Below are 7,084 nucleotides of genomic sequence, written 5' to 3'. Positions count from 1 at the left end.
TCCCCACCCCATTTGTCCACTCAGCAATGATTGGGTAAAGTGTCTGATAGGTCTGGCGGAAAGTTCTTTGTTATAGACTAAGCCCTATCCAAAAGGTACCAAACAATTGTACTTGTCCATTTCACGCTATAGAAAAAAAATTGACCTTTATATAGCGCAATATCCACTAAATGTGCTCAAAGCGCTTTACAAGGGGTCACTGGTCAACAGCAACATTTAACATGTAGGACGGGACATGACGCCTGTTAGGCGATATTACAATTTTTCGGACAAAGACAGCGCTGTTAACGGCCAGGTCACACCTGAGTACGGTGAGAGAATGTGAGTAAAAAGCCTTTTCCAAGGACTCAACTATGCGCCGAGCGCGAGGCTCGAGCCCAGGACCTTCCGATCCATAAAGCGAATGTCATACCACAAGACCACATAGCCGCACCGAAACCGTGGTAAACTCCGGCTTAATGAATCTAATGGCTCAGAGAGAATATAGCGCAATATCGCAAAAACATATATTGTAAATTTAAATGTGCTCAAAACGCATTTAACATGCAGAGCGAGAAAACTTTTTATCGGCAGAGACTTTTATCGGCCAGGTTCTCGTTATACCGCTGGGTACCATGAAAGAATGTAAAGAAAGCCTTATCCGTTGGACTCAACGTTGGACTTCATACCTCAAGACCACAAAGCCACCACACACACACACACACACACACAAACACACACACACACAAACACACACACACACACACACACACACATCACACTAGGTTGGGAATTGTTAAAAAAAATCCCTTCATTCATACCACAGGGGAAATTAATTTGTTTCTATGGTCTATTCCAAGGGAAGATTGGAATAACCCAGGCGTCACCAACAGTAAAGCGCCACACAAATTGAGCTAAGGCGAGGTGGCTTGCTCAAGGCCACACAGCAAAGAAGCAAAGACCGTGCCGCAAGCCACGCTGCCCTTCTATAGATAGTATGCGCTTAGCTAAGAAGCTCATAACATTGCCATCCGGAAGTATAACGGACCAACACACTGTGTGTATCCATAAACGTTTATAGTCGGGTTAATACAGTTCAGTGAGCATTACTCATGAACGCGGATGGCAAAAAACCAATAACAAAGGCCTGAGTGACGTCATCTTCGAACTATCTATATGTGACAGGCGTGCACTTATTTGCAGGTCTGATAACCCAATTCCTTATTGGCTCATTGTTATAATGGAATAATAATTTCTAAAATGACGCAATATAATATTGTCCATGACAAAAAATTTAAACAAGCCCATAATAAGTGGGTTGGTTCGGATGTCAGACCTGCATATATGTACACGTTGTATGTAACCCTCTCCTTACCACCCATAGGGAAATCGTCACATTCGTTACGATGCAGCCAACATTTTTCTCATTTTGATTTCTTTTGTACATATCACAATATTTCAACAAAAATGTTTGCTATAGTTAAAGTATATTAACACTGTGTTGGAGAGGTCGTTTAGCCGAAAAAAATATGTATAGCAAGAACTAACAGCTTTTGTGTTTGAGCGAAATACATCCATTATTGTATAGGTTGGGTGTGAAGTTTTGGGGAAAATCCGGAAAATGGCCGGTAAGGAGAGAGTTAATTTTATAGCCACGAAGAATAGAAGAAACCTGGGGCTAATCTCTATTCGTTATGATGGAGAATAAACAACTATATCTTACATTGGAAAGGGGTCCGATAGCTCAGTTGGTAGAGCACTCGCTCCACACGATCTCGGGTGCAGTCGAGATTAGATTTTTTTTCTGACCCACTTGTCCTGTTCACCCAGCAGTGAATGGGTAGCTGAGTCTGTTAGATTGGGAGGAAAGTACGTTGCTAAAGACTAGCGTCCTATCCAAAGGATAACAAGCAGTTGCTATCGTCCGTTTTACGCTATAAAAACCTGAATAAATTCCGGCTCCATGAATGGCTCAGAAGGACTAATTCATTGGAAACCAACCTCCCCCCCCCCCCCCATTTAATCATTTAATTCGAAATTAACTTTTCGTGGTCGGCTTCATCCGGACATAATGGCGTTTTGAAGTGATGGGTTACATGTTGCTACGTGTCGTCCAAAACGTTATTTAAAAAAAAAAAAAAAAAAACAAAAAAACCCAACAACACTTGAGCTTTAATATAGAGCAATATCCACTAAACAAAGGTTCCCTGATCAACCGTAACGAGACATGACGCCTGTTAGGCGATATTACAATTTTTCCGATATGGATAACGATGTTAATTGCCAGGTACTCATTTTACACCTGAATACGCTGATAGAATGTGAGTTAAGAGCATTTTCCAAGGACTCAGCTATGCGACAAGCGAGACTCGAATCAAGGACCTTCCGATCCGAAAGCGAGTTTTATACCACAAGACCACATAGCCGCAAAAATGACGGTATTGATAATGAAAGTAGAATGAATGGTAAAAAGTGAAAAACTTGATATCAGTTTGCTTTTTCTTTATATAAGAATATGAATGACCAGAAGGTCCAGAGTTCGAGTCTTTGGAAAAAAGCTATTTATTTGTTCACATAGTGGCTAGGGACCCCTTGTAAAAAGCGTTGAGAACGTTTAGTTGAAAATGAGCTTTATATATATATATATATCTATATATATATATATATATATATATATATATATATATATATATATATATATATAATATTGAGACAATGTATTGGGGTACATTGGCCAGACAAAATCAGTAATGAGGATGACAGATGCAGAGTACAACCAGTCAGTACGCGAATAAAGGAACAAAGATGGAAACTATTCGGACAGACACGTGCTCCGACGAAATGAAAATATTCCAGCACGAACCTCAATGAATGATAACTTCAAACAAGGTGCCAAATACAGAGGGCGTACACCAATTTAACTTCCAACAACATTGAACAAGATCTCCAAAAATGTCATATATATATATATATATATATATATATATATATATATATATATATATATATACATAAACAATAACCGAAGAATTGATTTCAACAACACAATGAGGCATCCAATTGCCTCAGCACCTTAACACACATGATGACATTCCAAAGCTAAGAACTCTTACACTGGACAGAGATTTATGGAAACAAATTAAATTACTAACTGGATACTAGAAACAGACTGACACACTCGAAGTAACACACACATTCACGGCAAGCGTCCACAGAGACAACGCAGCCATATTCATTCATTCAAATATATATATATATATATATAATATATATATATATACACATATATATATACATATACATATGTATATAGTATAAATTAAGTAAATTAACTCACGTGCAGCTGATCCGTTTCAATGCTAGTTGAGCATCTCATCAGTCAGGTTTACTTTACTCAATTTATATGCTCTAAATCATTATATATATATATATATATATATATATATATATATATATATATATATATATATATACATATATATATATATATATATATATATATATATATATATATATATATATATAAAGTACATGAACCCAAAGCTTTAATCAATACATTTTGACTGATTTGATTTTATATTCACTATTTATTGTCTATACGTTTGACACGCTGTATCATGATCTAAGGGTTTCAAGACCTATGGATCGAAAATGGAAGAATCTTGGCAACGAGTTAGTCAAAATAATTTTCCTCGCCACTGGCCATGAAATAAAAGAATTTTGGCAAGAACAAAACGGTATAAAGACAATAAATGTTGACATACTTTGTTTTGATAACCCTTTAGGGAATTTCAACCAGCCGCCTATTTGGAGTCTAGACAGAAAATTTACAATTTAAAAAAAAAAGTAGTCCTTCAGAGCCATGCGGCCCAATGGAGCCCGAGTTTAACCCGGTTTCTATAACGTGAAACAAACAATAGTAATTGCTTGCTATCCTTTGGATAGGACGCTAGTCTATCGCAAAGTACGTTCCGCCAAATCTAACAGACTCAGCTACGCATTCACTGTTCGGTAGAAAGTGTGTGTGTGTGTGTGTGTGTGTGGGGGGGGGGGGGGTCATAAAAAATCCAACTGCACCCAGGATCTATCTTGGTCCCTTTGCGTGCGAAGCGAGTGCTCTACCAACTGAGCTATCGGCACCGCCAAAGTTCCACTGGTCACGCATAATTAAATCCGAGCAATGTTAATAATCACGCTCTATAATGAGTGCAACCATATATTACACAATGAATATAACAACTTCAAGAAATTTTAAAAAAGGCTCTTTACTCACATTCTCTCACCGTACTCAGGTGTAAAATGAGTACCTGGTCTTTAACAGCGTTGTCTCTGTCGGAAAAAAAAAGAAATGTAATATCGCCTAACAGGCGTCATGTCTCGTTATATATGTTACGTGTCGCTACTCTAGCCTTCCCTAAGAATAGATCCTAGAGACAAATTTTCCCTATGGGATGAATAAAGGGAATGTTTATCCAAATGTATCCTGTAAGGCTTTTTAGTATAAATTTGGCTGTCATTGCACTTTTTCTAATGTGTCTTATAGATAGAATGCGATGGGCCAAGGAGTTCACAACATTGCCATCCGGAAGTATAACGCACCAACACACAAACTCTTTGTAACCATGAACTTTTATAGATGTCACAGTAAAGATTGTTCACAATTATCTTATTAAATTTTATTTTATTAAGAACTGAATTCATCTCACTCCAGTTATATATCGGTAGGCTTAGATAAACTTTACCTTCTAATATTAGATCGTCTTTCCTTTTATAGCCTTCCCTCGAATTAATTTCTAATTAGTGAATACTTTTCGCTCTACATTCTGTCACGTAGCCACTTATTATAAAAGCTGATAGGTCTAACATTCGACACTCACTTTCTCTCCACAATCTATGCCGGACGGCCAGTCATTCTATTCCTATATATATATATTGTAAGATTTTTATCTTTTGGGACTTTGTAGATATTATATCTACACCATTAAGACGCCGGAGCTTTTAACTTTGATTGTATAATCTTCAAGGATCAAACCCAAGCCCGCTGTACTACACTATAACCTCTTACCAATTGCCTGGAAGTGGAATTTTACGAGTCCAATCCTGTTATCAGAGGAATAGATCATCCAAGCCCATCAACTGCCTGGAAACGTAAACTTACGAACCTGAGATATTATCATAAGTTACGTAAAATATTCATATCTCTATTTGTAACTGCCACGATCACTGTTTATCTCTTTTAATTAAATTTCATCATTATTTTTATTTCATTGTAAACAAATCGTTAATTGTTTTTCATTTATAGTAACTAGTAAATTCTGGGGCCTCATTCTACATATATCTTTATGCATAGTCGAGTAGCTCTTTACTCACTTGAGACCATGACATTTTGGAGGGGACACATATAAAGAATTGAATTTATTTAGTTACTTATATCTATTTCATCTAACTTTAAAGTTTAAATTGTAAAACTCTTAATTGCCCCACTTGATCATATTTTAATTGAACTCCCTATTTACAGGATTAATTTTTTTTCTTTTTCATTTCTTCATTTAAATGGAATAGCAATTTATCCATTCATTCTTTCATTCAAATTGAATAGCATTTTATTGATTCATTCCTTCATTCATTTATAAATTATTCATTCATTCCTTGTTCATTCATTCATTCATTCATTCATTCATCCATTCATTCGTTTATTCACTCATTTATCCAATCATTCATACATTTATTCCTCCCTTCATTCTTTCATTCATACATTATCCATTCATTCATTCATCTATTCACTCAGTTTTTCATTCATTCATTCATTTCTTGTCCACTTTGTTATTATATCACTCATTTCATTTTGTTGTTTGCCTTATTCATGAATTGTTTTCAATATGTTTACATTCCATAACGATTCATTCAACTATCATCCAATCACTCAGTGTTGTGAACACATTTTGTAACTATTGTAAATCTTACGATATTTTATTGTTTTGTATTTCAGACATCACTGTTAAACACTCTTCAATGCCTAATTACAATTGTTGAACAACCATTGAACAAGAGAGAGGTCCCAGCCACGAACTGAGTTGGTAAATATATCCTTCATTATTCTCTTTTACATGAGTTGGGCATCACATAGTAACTATAGACATCGTGATTTGTTTTGCATAGTGATTTGTTTTAAATGCATTTTTGGCATATTACTGTTACCGAAAACCACTTATATATCATGTTCTGAAAAGTGAGTCTTTAAAAACTAAATAATAATAAAAGGAGTCTACTAGCCGTCGTGTTATATTTAGTGATAGATAACTTGGGATTATTTTGGCATCCTATTATTGTCATCACACTCTAGTATATTAGCGTCATTGCGAATAATTGTACACAAACTAACGACGAGTCACACACATTGGTGATACATTTTTCGTAGTAACATAGTTTAGAGTACACGCGATTGACACATTGTTATTGACACAAGTCATAATAACTCCGCATTGTATTGACACATTGCTTTATAAGATATAACGATAAAAAGACATACATAATAAGTTGAAATAAGAGAGAGAGATTTCTAAAAATAGAACAGTTCATTCCAGTAAGTGTAAATAAATAAAACAGTCAGTAACATATCCTGTCAATATAATATATATAAAATATCGTAACTAATTTATTACAACATGGAAGCATATAAAAGATACTTAAGTCTCGCAAAGGACTTAGAAATACCCCAGGAAAGAATATTTTCATGGTGCGAAGAGAAAGTAAAAGAAGAAAAAGAACATGAAGAAAGAATTCGTAGAGAAGAAAATGAAGAAAGAATTCGTAGAGAAGAAAATGAAGAAAGAATTCGTAGAGAAGAAAATGAAGAAAGAATTCGTAGAGAAGAAAATGAAGAAAGAATTCGTAAAGAAGAAAAAGAACACGAAGAAAGAATTCGTAGAGAAGAAAATGAAGAAAGAATTCGTAGAGAAGAAAAAGAACACGAAGAAAGAATACGTAGAGAAGAACGAGAAGAAAGAGTCCAAGAAAGGGAACTAAAAAGACAAATAGCTTTAGCAGAAGAAGAAACCAAAAGGACCCAAATGATGCTGGAAATTGAAAAAACAAAAACCGGTCA

Source organism: Berghia stephanieae, chromosome 7 (genome assembly GCF_034508935.2).
Source record: "Berghia stephanieae isolate SIO BIC M18660-M18661 chromosome 7, UCSD_Bste_1.3, whole genome shotgun sequence".
Taxonomy (NCBI): Eukaryota; Metazoa; Mollusca; class Gastropoda; order Nudibranchia; family Aeolidiidae; genus Berghia; species Berghia stephanieae.
Note: the sequence above shows the minus strand (reverse complement) of the source record.